Raw genomic sequence first — 17,232 nt, forward strand, 5'->3', positions numbered from 1 at the left:
CACCGCGCAGGCTCTGAAATGTAGCCTTGGATTGCAGTTTGTGCGCGTCAATTCCGTTACAATGCGCAAAATGAGTCTACGCGAGCACAAACGCATGATGCTCCTAAATATACATATGTCACGAAAAATGTCCGCTATTCGTATTTTACATATGTTGAAATATCACCTATCCACGAGTCATGCACGATTCGACTATTTTCAAAAATAAAAAAATCCTCTCAGTTGCCGAAAAAAATGATAGTTTGGCGACAGTAATCGAATAAATATAAAGCTGTGGATTTTATAGACTTTTCCTTGCTCTCTTTGAATTATATATAGACCACACACGGTATCTAACGCAATTTGGCGAAACCGAAATTTCCGAAAGTCATAAACTTATGCGCGCAGCTAGCAGCTATGAGAGTGTGAGAAAGAGAGAGAGAGAGAGAGAGAGAGAGAGAGAGAGGGGGAGAGAGAGAGAGAGAGTGAGCGAGATAGCAAATCCCAGTTGTCAAACTCCATTTAAGTTTGAAATTTTAAATTATATTTACGAGTCTACCGAGACACATAGCTCACACGCGTTTCCACCAACCTATATTATATGTATCTGGACTTGTACGTGAGTATAAGTGTATGTGTGCGTGTGTGTGTGTTTGTGTGTGTGTGTGTGTGTGCGTGTGTGTGTGTGTGTGTGTGTGTGTGTGTGTGTGTGCGAACGCGAGCGTATGCTTTATATAAGTGAGTATGCCGATATTCTCTCTCTTCTCTATAACTGCCGCCAAAGCCTGAGCATAAGGACGCGAAGATCGCACCTTAGGGATTTTGGTATTCTAGGCGATTTTGGGTTCTATGTGCTACCTACACCGCGCGCAGGTATAGTGCCTCGGTGCATAAGTGCACGTGCCTCGCTGCACTCTCTCTATTTCTCCCTTGCTCTCTCTTCTTCAAATTGTAGATACAAAGTTTGTACATTTTCTGCATCTACAGATATATATATAATACATATAAATATGGAGTTGGGCGTTCTGTCTGTAAGTCTCGTTCATGTTCGCTAGACACTATTCGATTGACAGCTGGCCAGGGCATTTGGTTGATCATAATGACTCAACTGGAGTAATCCTTAATGTCCATAGATTTATTTCTCCCCTACTGTTTGTGCAAAGTCCTTGCTTGGTACTTTTCTTTCAACGTTTAAACGGTTCCTTCATAGACAAACGAAGATTTGTTTCTATCCATCCATGAGCGCCTGGAATATTGATCGAGTGAACGAGCGGATGTATAATCAAAAACCTATTGCAAAGTCTAGCATTTGCAAATCGTTAATTTACCACCAAGGCTCGAGGTGACGGGTGACCAATTTGTTTCCCGCTCTCTTTTTCTCTCTGTCTGGCCGCGCATGCCAGATAAAAAAAGGTACATGTGTACGCAAATGTGTGCATGTACAAATTCATATGTACCTGAGCGAGGCTTTTAAAAGTCTCGCACACACACGTGCAGACGCGCTATTCAATTTTCAGCTTAAATAGCGCGTGGAAAATGGTGAAAAATCACACATACATTTATACTATACTCGGCATTCCGTGGTCGATGCAATCAACGCCCTCTCAGTGTATGCACGTCCGAATTGTTGCCGCTCGAATGCGAAAACATAAGCGCTCGTTAGTGCACGCGAGTGAGAGAGAAAGAGAGAGAGAGAGAGAGAGAGAGAGGGCCGCGCGCGTAGGTGTATATGAAACGCAGCAAAATAGTGCACCTGCAGCTGCTGTCCCGAGTGAGAGACGAGAAGAAAAATGTTCCCGGCCTCGGGGCGTCGATTGGAAAATTTAATGCCAAGTGACAAAAATGTTTGCAACCCGCACCAAGCGTTTATGTGTGTGTACCGCATATATGTTCAGCTATACGATTGAAGTAAAGGCAAAAGCGCGAAACAATCGATTCGTCGCAGAATGGAGTTTTTCGACTTTACGCTGCGTACATAATATATAAAGGTTCGTGCGCAAGTGTAGCCTATATAGAACATTTCTCGAGTACGCGGTAATTCGATTGATCGGTTGGTGTGCTGCTACTGCGCTCCGGACAATGCACCCCGGCAATCCTCCAGGTAATATTTATTTGCTCGTGATGCGGGTATTAAACGTACGTAGTAGGCCGCACAGTACCCACATTGCACTATATGTGCTTATTTACTCACGCGCATTTATCATTTTCCAGAAGATCAGTGTGTCGCCGAATGCTGTTGAGTGATTAGACTAGTAGTATAAATCTGTAATGGCTTATAGATTAGCTCTTGCCCGATGCGTAATATAAGTACGAATGTGTGTATGTGCACCGACCTACGCTGACAAGGAATGACAATGAGGATGACCCAATGTAATGAGAGAATTTGTATGCTGGTTATCTTTGTTTATTCACGCTTTATTTCATATCAAATAGATATCAGTTTCTGCATATAAGAAGCTTCCATAAACAAGTTTCTATACTTGGCAAGCTATGGAATGAACTGTACTCTATAGACGGGTCATTCTCCTACTTTTTTAAAAAAACGCGCGTAACGATATTTCCAAAAAATCTGGAAAAAATATGTTATTGAATAAGATGAAAAAAGACTTTTTCCAAAGTTTTAGCCCGAAAAAAAATTTTTGGAGGTGCCGAGGGACAAATAAGAGTCGAAAAACGTGGTTTTTTCGCTGCTTTTTGGCGATTTTTGAAAAATTCTAAAAAGAAGAGTATTGACTCGTCAGAGACGTGGTAGGAATCATTTTTTCGTCTCAAATAGTACTTTTTGAAAAAAAATTGACCCCGAGGTTCTCGTCGAAAGCCACATCTTGACCGTCGTGCAAGTGAATAGCTAATTTTATGAACTTTCAACAACTTGAGGATTTGAAAATACCCTTAATTTGCCGACTTCAGAGTTTTGATTGCTTCAAAATTGACTGATATAGAAGCCGTTTGAATATTGCTAAAAATCGCAAAAATCGCAATTTTTCGACTTTTGTAATAGCTGAGGTTCACTCGGAGAGACACCAATTTTTTTACATTTCGAGGTGTTTTTTCGTGTGCCAAAAGCTAAAAAATGAGATAGGTTACGATCGGAATATTGCATCCTAGCTCCGTATAGCGGCATTTGAAATATTGAATTTTTTCCTTTTTTCTTTACTTTTATCTGTCTAATGCTCACACGCTTTTTATTGTGTAGACATTAAAAAAATACTAAAACATTTTTGCAATACTATTAATGATTAAAAGCATCTCAAGACCTACCTTTTGAGACCTTGCAATTTTTGCGATTTTTAGCAATATTCAAACGGCTTTACAGCAGTCAATTCTGATTGCTTCTAGACTAGAATGAACTAGAATGAAACTAAACTAAAATGAAAAAAATCGACATAATATTTTTGAAGATGTAAACAATTTTCGAAAAAAAAAAGTTCGATTTTCGAAAAAACGTCGCCATTTCTTTATTTTTTAACCAATGATTTTCATTTTAGTTCATTCTGAGCAGTAACATGGACAGAGTATTGTGTTAAAATTTCAGGGTGATAAAATTAATAGTTTTTTCTTAATCGTTCCCGCCGCGGTTTTTTTGTGTTTTTTTGAAATCGTCGTCCCAGCGTAGGAAGGTATCTATTTCAATTCTGTAACATGAAGTGTACAAACTCGCACGCAGAGGCAAAAAGGTATCTAACTCGCTGAATTTAGATTGCTAGCTACCTTTTTGCTTCTCCGGTCGAGTTAGATACCGTTTTGCCTATGCTCGCGAGTTGGTATCCTTCATGTTACAGAATTGAAATAGATACCTTTCTGCGCTGGGGAGACGAAATGATTTTAGCAGACGTTACTGGGTGGCAAAAAATTATGAAAAAATATTTTTTATGTAGTATAAAGTCAATAAAGTATGTTTAAAAAGTTTCATTAAGATACGTCGTTTTATTATATTAAAAAAAAATCTGAAAAAAACTTTTTTTTCAATGTGGAAAATATTAAATGAACAGAGAAATACCACGCGTAAATAATTTAATCGTTTGACTTATTTTAACATAATTTTTTTCTCGTATTCTTTCGTTCATGCGACAATGTTTTTTTCGACGTGTCTGGGCGGTGTGTGTACGACCGACTGGGCTTTGGTGTGTATATCCGTCCTCTTCTCTTTGCGCACACGATAGCATTAGCATCACAGGCAAACCTGGAGGGAAAGTGTTTTATGCAACATCAAACGAAATGAAGAGAAAAGGAGATTACGAGAGAGTAGGGGGATAAAAGCGCAAAGCTTTCAATAAGCGGAAAATCATTTATCTACCGATCGCCGTTATTTACACAAATACGATATATAAATCTCTTGTTATATTTCCATCCTTTTTTTTGAATTTTTTCTCTTGCTGCGCCAACACACGCGCAGTAGTGCGTGTATTATACCTGAGGAGGAAGAGAAATCTGCGCGTCTGTATTTTATGAGCGAGTGAGCCAGCAAAAACCAATATCCGGATTGTATATATACATACACATATACACACATATACATGCACAAGGTCATTCGTGTACCGTATAGAGGGAGAAGTGACTACTTTTGCCTGTTTTTTCCATCAAGCTTTGGCCTCGGATTTATACTTGTGATAGGGGCTTAAAATGTATACAACCGGCCATATCGAGCACAACTACTTTATGCAAAAGAGAAAGAGAAGAGTTAGAGGGATATGCGTGAGGTAGTCGAATGAATTCAAATTCACGCGTAGATTCAACGTATTACTGCGGTTCACCCTCAACATTACCCATAGGAATTTTCAGCGTGAAATTTCGCGTGTTGTAAAGCTTTCGATTTGATTTGTTTCATTTTTTCATAGCGTGTGCTACTTTTGTTTACTATTTTTTTGTGATTTCTTTGGGAAAGGATAAACTACTTCGCTCAAAGATCAATATAAAATTGTAAAAGATAACAATCAAAACGATAAAGATCAAAGAATAGGATCAAGCTGTTAGCGACCGGAAAATTATTGCAGCCGCCGAACGATCGTTCATCGATTAGATCAAGAGAGCGAAAAGCGACGTTAAAGACAAACGCGTCATCAAGGATATCACAAGTGTCTTCGAAGACACTCGATCTCTCCGCCTTTCCTTGTCAATGGTTTACCCTTTCTGAAGCTGTTCTCCAGTTACAGCTCGTCTGATCCCGCGTCTGACCGATCGTTGACTCCTCTACGCGCGTGTTATACGCGATATATATATATATATATATGACCGATTCTCTGTGAAATCGAATGGCCAAAAAATTTTTTTTTCTGCAAATATGAAAAACTTGCTGTTCCCGATGTCAGAAATGTCCCCAAATTTTATTAGAATTTTTGGGACCATCTATCACTCTTTTTCAGGGGCCCGAAGTTGGCCATTTTAGGGTTTTTTTGAAATTCATGAAAAATCACAAATATTCAAATAATTCCTGGATTAAAGTAGAATGATTCAAAAGTAAAAGTGCCCAGCAACTTTTTTGTTGGAAATTGTCCAAATTTTCAGAAAAAAAATATGCCAAAGTGATTGGAACAATCTAGGTAAGTGTAAAGCAAAAAAACTGCCAAAGGGACATAAATGATGAAATCTAATCGAGTTCGAACCGGACTTTCATTTCCTAAACTATGTAAAAAGCTTCCCAAAGATGTCAACTACTGCCTGATAAAGTTTTGTAATGGGTCTTAAAGTTTAACGCAATGTAGACAACAATGTGTGGCGAAAAACATGCAAAAAAGGTCAAAAATAGGCCCAAAATGCCTAAAATCACCAAAAACAGCCATTTTCAGGCCTTTTTTGCATGTTTTTCGCCACACATTGTTGTCTACATTGCGTTAAACTTTAAGACCCATTACAAAACTTTATCAGGCATTAGTTGACATCTTTGGGAAGCTTTTTACATAGTTTAGGAAATGAAAGTCCGGTTCGAACTCGAGTAGATTTCTTGTTTTATGTTTTTTTTTTAATGTTTTCCCACTATGCTCTCTTTGGGTGGCTCCAATCACTTTGGCATATTTTTTTTCTGAAAATTTGGACAATTTCCAACAAAAAAGTTGCTGGGCACTTTTACTTTTGAATCATTCTACTTTAATCCAGGAATTATTTTAATATTTGTGATTTTTCATGAATTTCAAAAAAACCCTAAAATGGCCAACTTCGGGCCCCTGAAAAAGAGTGATAGATGGTCCCAAAAATTCTAATAAAATTTGGGGACATTTCTGACATCGGGAACAGCAAGTTTTTCATATTTGCAGAAAAAAAATTTTTTTGGCCATTCGATTTCACAGAGAATCGGCCATATATATAGACAAAATTGCGATCAAGGAAAAAAAAGATCCCCAATCGTCTATTTACATATTATTATCAGCATTCCATCCCCTTTGTAAATTTTACAATGGACAATATATAGTGTGACTTTCATACATCATTTTTAAAGATAATATTATTACGGCCTGCACAAAAATGCCCGAGTATCAGATTATTTTTTTAATTTATTTATCACATGGGAGCGGGTTATTTATACGGAACAATGAAGACGAAAATTTCCTGTAAAACATTCTGATAATTTCTCAATTGTTTTTGTGCATGTACTAACTTTTTGATTTTGTAATCAGATTCCGTCGTCGTGTGCCAAGCATCTCCCTAACATCTCTGCTCCCCCTTATGCTCGTCACGTGCGATAAATTATGACGTTTTCTGTTAATTCCATAGACACTTATTTCCCGAGGATCAAAATTACGCTCGAGTACGCATGTAATTATATCAGAAGTTAATTGATCATCAAACCGAAAAGCTTAGCGCTAAGTTCAAATCGGTTGAATATAGAAATGGATATGCCTCTTCCATATAACAGTCACGCTGATTATGAAGAACCAAATGAAATCCTCGTTTTTGCGCGAGTTAAAATGCGCTGCTACAAGATAATGTATCCGATCGTCTGCAGAATCTCTTTTTGAAGTACGCAGTGGTGGAGGGCGCAGCAAAGCTCGCTACTTTTATATATTATATCGGCTTATACACTTGCACCGCACCCTTTTCCGACTATCTGTTACGCCGCGCGGAGGCCATTTGGTAGCTCGGCTCGCTCCTCATCTATATAGATCGCGTGTTACGGGTGCACTGACATGACTTCAATAAGGATGTATCCGTGTGTTATCGATGTTTTTCTCGATAATTAAGGAAAAAGCACGTTACTAAGTTTACTGCACAGTTGATGCTTTTCAACCTACTGCGCATCGCTTGGGTCTATAATATTCGATTGATTGATCGGCGTAAAAGTTTACGTACCACGTTGATACATTTTTCCTCGCATCCGTGAATAATTTGCAGGAGACGACGTCTAAGCGGTTAATCAGATACATCGAGAAGCGGAAGCAGCTACGACGATTTTTAACGCGATAAAAGTCACTGACACAAATTGCAGCAGCGTACGTCGATGTAGTTTTTCAGCTTTTTAGTCATCTTTACTCCTCACATTTAATCTCGTCGTCTTATAGCTATGTATACATCTAACAGCCGTCCAAATATTACTCTCCCGAGATAACGGCGCACGCTAGCTCTTTTATATAACTACGGCGCTCGCAGAGAGATCTACTCCATTCGCGGGTAACCAGCTTAACAAGCTTATATAGATATATATCTATCTCTTTCACGTGCGCCTATGCAGGAAAAATTGCAGTAATCGTTTCTATCAGAAACGATATTAAAGTTCCAACTCTACGCGTTATATCTGGTAATGTTGCACCTGTATTAACAGCAAAAAAGCACTGCCGATTTAACATACTTATGCTGCAAAATAGCAAAAGAGCATCGGACTCGCGGTGTGTATTACGCAAAAAGATAAGGCACGCTGTGCATACAGTTTCGCGCGTGTACATATATGTAACGATGCACTTTATGATGCTCCTATGTTCGGAGTAGAACACTGCAATGTGTGATCTGTGCCTCCAATATATACTGCACGAACACACACTTACATCCACGCGATCGCGTACTCTGCAGAGTCTATGCAGCGGGCAAAGCACGCGGCAGCAGCTGTTACCGAACCGAAGATTTATCGCTCGAGTCGTCGCCTTCGTCGTCGACGTAATTCGCTTTCGATGCGATATGCCGCCGTTCATGTAAGAACTAAGTTATAACGTCACTCGCGACATGAAGTTCCTCGTTAAACGTACACACAATGTTGACTCTTCGCCTTCATATTTTTACGCGTGTCTCGAGCGCTATAACTTCGTAGTCATTGGGAGAAGCTTTTACAACGATAACCGATGCTAGCTTGCGTACTTTTAAAACGTTGATCTTGCCACAGTTGCGGCGCCGCCCCCGCGAGCCATGTAACGCAAAAATATAGCGCAAGTACAGCGTTATATTTGCGCTACCAGCATCTCTCGGTATCCAGTATGACGCTAGTTTACTGCGAGTGCATTGACACTTGGTGCATATATATATCGGGACGACAATATTTCATCGTGCATTAATTTGAGTGATCGCGCAAATGCGCTAGGCAGCCGTATATCGACGTCTGCAGCATACGTGTGACACGAAAATTCACCGGCATCACACTGGTATATAATACGCACCGAGCTGAACTGATATTTTGCGATTACACGGGAATGGATCCCAATACTGTCGAGCAGTCGCGCTTCGTACATTTACAGCTTTCAGTCGAACTATTAAATTATACGACACGTAAATTAAAGCTGCAATTTGACGTTTTATATTCGGCAATCAAAGATTTGGTCGGTAAAAAGTAGATCGCTCGTTTATCGTGCACACGTCACTTTCAAACATATAACGTATAAAAAAAAACTCCAACACATAACTATCTATCTAACTTATAAAAAAGAGATGGACCTAAAAGTGAAGCCAATCTATTCGGCCTCTGATTGGTCGACTGACTTTTGACTCGAGTCGAAACGTAATAAAGTGACATCTACGGTCATAATAGCAACTTTTTCGAAACTGACGTCTGACTGAAAGATGTACGCGCGCGAAGCGCGCCTAAAAGTTGCTAACCTCAAAACACAAATAAAAAAATTGATACGCGCGGAGCGCGTCTTAAACGTCTAGTTTATGTATATACGACGTAAAGTTTTTTGTAATGAATCTTTATTCAATTTACTTGATACACAATTTAAAAAAGAATCGTGTAGGTCAAATTTTCGATCGTGTGAAGTAAACAAACTACAACTTATGATGTTAACGCGCTCAATTCTTCTTTTTTGTGGAATGTCAAATTTAATCTCTAATTTGATCTTGCCCAATTTAAAGTTGCATATTCATTGATGAATCATTGCAGCGAATATTTATATAATATTACACAATGATCTGCAACGTCTGGATTATATACTGATTTTTTTAATCGTAAATCACTTTCCCGAAAAAAAAAGATTATTAAAAATATATCTATATATATAAAGCAGAAACGACGTCTGTTTGTATTTTATGTTCTTAAAAACTACCTGTACTATCGTTTTAAAATTTTTACCATACATTCACTATACCACTGTGAAGGCTTCTACGATCTTAGAATACATTTTTCTTTTTTGGTTTTTGACTTTTGAATTTTTTTCGTTTTTTATTACTTCGCACACACTCACTTGCTCCCCCACTCTCATCCCACCCTCACACTCAATACTCATCGCTCATCGCTCATTGGTTATATTCCACAATTTTTAAAAAAGTTAATCCAGAATTCTTTAGTTTAATCGTTAAAAGGCTTTATTTACATTTCCCTTTCATACGTAAAGAATGTTGTCGTTGTCGTTTGATGAACGTTGCTAATTTCAAATCTTCTGTCATTCCTAATTGTCCTACCCTCAAGCACTTTTTCAAATATATTTCTGAATGTCTTTATGCAAAAAAAAGGCTAAAATATTATTTTGTTTTTATAAATATTCTCCTACTTTTTAAAATTTAACGTGAGCGAAGCCACGACGGGTACCGCTAGTAAAATATATATGTGTACTTATCATAATTTATGAATCCCGAAAGTACGAAAACTTAGCACTGACATGATAGTGCAAGAAGATCTATGTGCGTAGGCGTTGATGGGCTGATGCCAACTTTATATTTTTTCAAATACTCGCGAAAAAAGCCCGAAGCGAAACTTTTTGTAACTACTGTACGTTTTTAAAAACAAGATTTTACTCCTAAAACAATGCTTAATTAATTAACATAAAAAAAGCAAAGGCATCAAGTAAAAAATGAATAAGAAATTTTAAAAGTAAATACTTCATTTATCGGGCTGCATACGTTTCTTTCTTCTATTACCTTTTATTGTCCCGAAAGGTGAAAAAAGTTTTACGTAAAGGTAAAAATAAACCTTCTGTTAAAGTCGAGCTATATTTCATCGACTCAATGTGTATCATCCAGCTTTAGAAGGCATGAAAGTTTTTGCGTATATTTATGTAGCGTCTATATCCTTCGTTTAATCAATATAACGATAGAAATTTTTGAAAGTGAGATTTAGTATTTTTACTCAGAAGTTCGGTCTTGTGTCAAAATATGCGTACGAGCTAGTCTTGGCAGCTAGAATTTCCCTGAACTTGAAAATTTTTACACATATCAATAAGTGATTTCTTTGTAAATGATTGATTCGATCCGCATGTATCATTATTCTATTTTAGCAATATTTTGCAACTTTATGATTGGTAATCGCCTTAAACTCGATATCCGTTGGGTAAAATAGTCTGCCCAAATGGGATTTCGCGACGATTCGCAAATGACAAATTTCAAGAGGGATGCGATACTTATAAATATGAGTAAAGAGAAACACTTATGATTATATATTTAAATTCAACACTTTTGGATGTAAATAAAACGGGTTAGTAAAGTCAGATGTGATTAATGATTTTTTTTAACAGAACACGCAGAAATATAAATGAGGCTTTGCGTAAAAGTCAAATTTGCCAGGTTTCCCTCCTCCTATTTAATTATATTGTTTTTTTGTTCGCAAAACTTTTCATCCAAGTGCAGTGTGTAACACTTTTACCTACCTTTTCATGGAAAAATATTATTTTTACCTTACTCAAGTTTCCACAAGTCGTGTAATCTACATTATTATTCGCGGGAAGAGGCGGCATTTTTCATAAAAATATTATTTTTCCGTAAAACTTTGTCTGCTCTGTCAAATACATTGTTTTAAAATTCTGTTCATCATTGCACGTGAAATTTCATGTATTCTATAAATGAAATCAAAAATAAAAATTTGTCATATGCGAGCATATATTAAGAGATACGAAAAGAAAGATTCTACGCAAAAGTCAACTAAATAATCGGCAATTTTTTTTTGCGTTAAGATACTTGGCAGCTCCGAACTTAAACTTTCTCTGTGTAGCAAAGTTTTAGTCCACCTGTTTCCTTTATCCCATGCCTTTTTGTTGATACGGCAGAGAAATGCCTATATATATATGAGTGGTACGTGTACAGGAGAGGGAGTAAAAAGAAATACAAGGAAGCACAGCAGCGCCTGCGGGCGTGGCCCTCTCGAAACTTTTGACGCTCATCTCTCTCTGTGTGTTCATTGATATTAATATTGCTTTCTCTCTCTCTCCCCCCCCCCCCCTGTATCAAGCTTGCGGGCATTAAAGTTTGCTTCTTTATAGCAAGTTTACTCCCGATTTTCCCTAACTCGGAACTGGTCTGCATAAATACCCGCGCATATTTATCTGAGGGCAGGTGAATTTACAGAATACACGTTCGCGATCCTTCGTTTACATACGCACATACATCGTATAGAAGCGCTCGACTTTTCCAATTTTTCCTCTTTTATCCAGAAATGTTGTATATTCCTTTTCCGCTTGGACTTGCTGTTATAGTATATATTCCGCTGCTAGACTATGCGAGCTCATGCGCGCGCGGCAGCGGCTGTGGCCTTTTCGGCATGTTTGTCCACATATATTTATGACGTTATACATAGATATACGAATGATATGCAAACTCGCAAAATGGCATATAGCGTACCTTCCACTCTACTTATCTGATGTGGCTGCACTCTTCAGCGACCGCGAGATTTTTCACCATTCCTATAGCTAGATACCGGGCTCTGTGCGGTACGTCGTTGACCCGCATCAACTCTGTATGCATGGCGAACAGCCACGCATTGGATATTATTATAATGTTGAGCGCTACTTTGGGCCTCGAAAATGTACGCAAGAGTATGTATAAGCGAGTTCGGCTCGATAATATTGACGCTTTGAGGTTTGATTATACATATGGTTCGTTCTCCAGAATTTTGTTCAGCACCCTGTCTAAATGTCACGTTTCTTACTAACGTAAACAATTCAAAACTAAATACGCCATTCATTCGATATTGTTGTGTTCTTACCTTTTAAATAAAAAAAAAGCTATATTTTTACTTAAGATAAACATACAAAATTTTACCTTCGTTGATTATTACAATCGAAATAGTATATTACGTGCCTAGGGAGCAAAAAACTGGAATTCGCTCACTGACCGAGCTGGAGAGCAGAGCTCACGTTCTCTGTATTTTACTACTATTCTAGTGTGTTTATAATATCATCAATAAATAAAGAATCTCGGCTTCGCCTCGGACGATAATTACACGTGCTCTGAAGCTTTCTTTTTCGCTTCATAGGTGCGTATACTATTTTTCATGAGTCCCTCACCAGAAATTAACTTTTTCGTTTTGGCCGCCGGGACGAAAAAGGTTAGTTGCGGCTGGGGTAGCCTGAAATAGTATATTTTGCACCTAGAGAACGAAAAACTGGAAAGTCTCAGAGCACGTGTAATTTATCATTCGAGGCGAAGCCGAGGACAGAACTCCCTACAGATTATTGTGGATGTATGAAACGTATGAATGTATATGAGTAATTCCTTCTTTTACGTTGTGATGTGTAGAAAATTATTTTTTAACCTCACTCCGCGACAATAAAAATTCTGACTTATATTCCGAAAAAGGGCCAAAATTTGAACTTAGCAAGATACTATAAAATCTCATATAAAACTCGGGCACCCGTGTACGAAACCCTCCGGCACTCGGGCCTTAACCTCTCCATGTCGTAAAATGTTGCTTATATCCCCTTTATCGTAAGTACGAAAGCCTATAACTGGACAAAATTGCGATTTTTACGTTGGAGTTCCATAAAACTTTTTTTTCAATTTTTCTCATTTTAAATAATTAAATAAGCCGAATTCTGAAGAATTAATCATATATTATACTTTCTGTCTCCCCTGTGCTCGTATAGCTTTCAGTTCGAATCTAATCAATAAATAATCGTATGCGCTCGAATCATTTTCACTGGTCACGCGCACTACCCCCCTCTCTCTCTCTCTCTCTCTATTCCATCAGTATCGATGTTACTACTTGGACTAATGCTAATGTGCAACATGAGCAGCTTTCGACTTCACTAATAATTCTATATGTTCCCATTTAATGTTTATATTACGTATAGGTACCCAAGCCAATCAATTTTATCCACAATTCCGTGACATAGCCCAACGCTTCTAAGTTTTTCGCGCGATGTGTAGCATAGAATAGCATTAGTAAAGTCTCCAAAAAGTATCGCACGGCTCAAGAGCTAAGTTTAGTTCACTCGCTCTCTCTCTCTCTCTCTCTCTCTCTCTCTCTCTCTCTCTCTCTGGTACAGAAACTTGGAAGAAGATAAAATAAACGAAGAAAAAGCGAGGTCAATTCGTATATGGATAGTTTTCCATCCAAAGCTCGAGCAACTTGAAGCTGAACTTAAAGCTTTGAATTTAATGTCTTGCTCTACGTGCACACACGTGTCTGTAAAATAGGCAGGTGAGTCGTATATCTATGTATCCACGCGTACATATAAAATAGACGCACGGTTTAGATTAGTCGTTTCACAGTTTTATTTTACAACCGCAGCCGGTACTTTCAGCAGCTGTTCTCTGCGGAAAGTCTTTTCGTGTCTCCATCCTCGAGCGTCAGTTAAAAACGCCCATTCGGATGAGGGTAAAATAAAAGCTTTATGCGCTTGCTACGGATGAAAATCTAATTCGATACGTAAGCGAGGTATTGCCTTATTGAGAAACCTGCGAAAGAAATCGGTACCGAGGAATGCTGTACAGTAGCCAGGGTTTGTAAAAAAGCCTAATGGTTATATGTTTCAATTTGTTATAACCTTCGCGCAAGAGTCTGGCCGGTCATTTCTAGTCTCTACTGATCCCCTGTTCTTGTCAAGCAGTTTTGCAGCTATCATTTTGTATAAATACTAATGCTTTTGTCTTGTTTAAGCTACTGTTCGAGTTGTTCTGAGAGTTGTAAAAAGTTAGCTGAACGCGGCCACGTCCGTCCATCCATTCGTCCGCCGTGGATTTGGATATTTCGCTTGCGTGCAGATTTAATGAGTTTATATAAAAACGCCCGAGATTTAAACCAGTCTGCGCAAATGGTAATTGAAAGCGAATTCACTGAAAGCCGCATTCTAATTATTCGTAAAAAATTTTTAAATAAAAATGAAAAAATAACCGGGAAGTGTCATGCCTCTGAAATAATAAAAAAATGATACATTCACTTACCTTAAAATAAATATAATCATCATGCAAACATAAAAATAAATAAATAAATAAATATTAAATTTCAATTATTGCGTCGGAAATGATATACTATGAAGGATAAATTAAATGATAATAACAAAAGGAAATAATAGGATTTGTGTGTTTTGGAAAACCAAAAATAACGACTACAAATAATTAGATGGTGATGACGTTTTAATCATAAAATCAATAAAATTAATCAATTAAATAAATAAATTAGAAATTTATACACATATTTATAAATAATATATAATTTGATATAAAACATAAATAGGGTCCCGAGACTATATTTCTATACATACAGAGAGTTATAAAGAGCGAGTTATGCCACAGTTATTTGAGTATATTTGAGCACGAATTTTTGAGTATATCTCGATAAACCGAGAGGACAAAAGTACTATGTATACGTTTATTTTATAAAGAGGCAAAGATGAACTTCTGCAAGAATGTGCCTCGTATAAAACGCGAGCTGTAAGGCTAAGACACTTAGAAACAGGCTGATAATTATTTTTCTATAAAAAATGCCGTGAACGTTCGATTTGACGATCTTGTTCGTCGTTTACTTACATCCATGACGTGAATGTTATTATACAAGAAAATAAAATACGCGCTCATACAACGTTTTCTCAGTGCTCCTGTGTCTCGAAATGTTTGTACGTGTAAGTGTGAAAGTTTAAAAAATAAATACAAAAGATATTATTATAAATGTAAATATCTATATAATGTGAAAAGAAGTCGAACGAAACAACTTGATACAAACAAAAACGTCGATTCATACATACATACATTTACACACACCTGCACACTCGCTCCCATAATACATACACGTACAAAATTTTCGCGCAATGTTTTGATATTAAATGAAAAATTTCTATCTATATACATGTGTTGGATCGGATTTAAAAGAGAGAAAGTTGACTCATTTTGAGCATCTTTAGTTTCAATCTTGTTTAAAAATCGTTTTCGCGTGCAGCGTCGTTACACAAGTAGCAGACAGAGCAACTGTCTTTGCCGCACATACTTTTACTATTTAATTTTTTTGTTTTACTTTCGTTTGCTCGATTATTTTTTTTCCTTGAAATAATTTTTTTAAGCGTCGTTAATTAGATTATGCGAAACTGAGCGCGTGGCCATGAGGCAGTTCGACATTCATACAATTTTTTTTTAGCCTACTTTTCACGCGTATCTTACATCCGTCGTATTCGTGGCGAATTTTTTTTCGTCGAGCGCATTTTTTATATAAAGCTGAAAACCCTTATCATGTTTTTCTCTCAAGTTTTAATCTTTTTATTATTATTTTCTCTCGTTGAACATTCACGTATTCATTTATCTACATGTACGATTAATGCATATAGGTATATTTATGACGGGGTTAAAATCGATGGCTTTTTCACGTTTGTAGCTTGTGTTGAATTTCGCACGTTTATCGGCAAGCGGGTGAACTTTGCGTTGTGAAACAAGATTTATTCAATTTTTTTTTCTAGACACTTATAGCCAGTGTTTTTTTCTTCAAATTTTTTCTCTGTACACCTTTTTCCATAATATAAAAAGATATTTTTTCACCAATATGTTGATCGCAACTTGCATCAAAACAATTTGACGAATAAACTTCGATAGTTTTACGTAAAAATAAATTTAACGAAGTATATATTCGTGCTGCATTGTATAAGAGGCGCGAGCGTATTATGTCGTTGTTGCGTAGACAATTTTTTAATGAGCAAACTTTAAACTTGAACATTGCACGCCCTTTATCTTTATAACGTACATACATACAGATAGTGTCAAATAAAATCGATATCGAAAGTAGAAAAGTTTCTTTTTCCAAAGACCAATCCCTAAGGAAAACTTCATAGATATGTACATAAGTTGCTGCGAAAAAAAATTATAACAAGAACGCTTCGCTCGCGCACTCTGCTGTTCTGCCGTACATTATTTATGTTATCCAAAAATTTCTCATAAATTTATGGAAACTCTATAAAATGCTCGAAAAAATATCGCGTATTACCGCGTAACGTGACACGTATCTATGTATGTGTGTGTGTCATGCACAGTTGCACTATTATTATATAAGTACATTTTGCCTATCGATTCTTTGTCCTATACATACCTATCGTCGTATTTTAATCGCAGAACTATTTTGTTTTTGTCCCGAAAAAAAGTTTACACGCAAATACAACAATGTAATTTTTTATATAATATTTGTGTATGTGTCTCTGTTTTATACATGTGTAGATATTAAAAGGGAGAAGACTCTAAGATAATAATTACAATGGGAATAAAGGGTACACTATAAAGATGGTTTGTTTCGAGACCCGGGACTCTTTGGTATAATCTTTTTTCGTTTAAAAAAAACGATATATTTTTATTTAATTAAGATTATGAAACGTTTGATGTTTATGAACGAAAATATGACCGAGAGAAGAAAGAGATACCATCATTCATCAATGAAGACGAAACCAAAGTAGTTAAGAAAAATAAAATTGAATCAGTTGTTTTCAGTTACAGCTATAATTATATATACAATTTGAACTTGAAACAGAAGTTATGAATGTGAATAAATAAGCGCAGCCTATGTGGTGAAGTACTTGACGCTCAGTTAACGTGGAAGGTCCGAAAGGATAAAAAAATCCCGTGGACTTGAAGATCTGAGCGTTCATGGCCAAGCAGTACTTGGCCTCTTTCACTGACAGTATTACTTCTGCTACTGCTGTGCGAGGAAGCGCAATATAA

General features: G+C 37.0%; 1 protein-coding gene across 1 annotated transcript in view; it reads right to left on the bottom strand.

Annotated features, from left to right (window-relative positions):
- LOC106651818 (protein vein) overlaps positions 1-17,232 on the bottom strand; it is a 189,406-nt gene that overhangs the window by 26,081 nt on the left and 146,093 nt on the right. The window lies entirely within an intron of this gene.

This window comes from Trichogramma pretiosum, unplaced genomic scaffold, assembly GCF_000599845.2.
Source record: "Trichogramma pretiosum strain Unisexual culture from Peru unplaced genomic scaffold, Tpre_2.0 scaffold42, whole genome shotgun sequence".
In the NCBI taxonomy this organism is placed as follows: domain Eukaryota; kingdom Metazoa; phylum Arthropoda; class Insecta; order Hymenoptera; family Trichogrammatidae; genus Trichogramma; species Trichogramma pretiosum.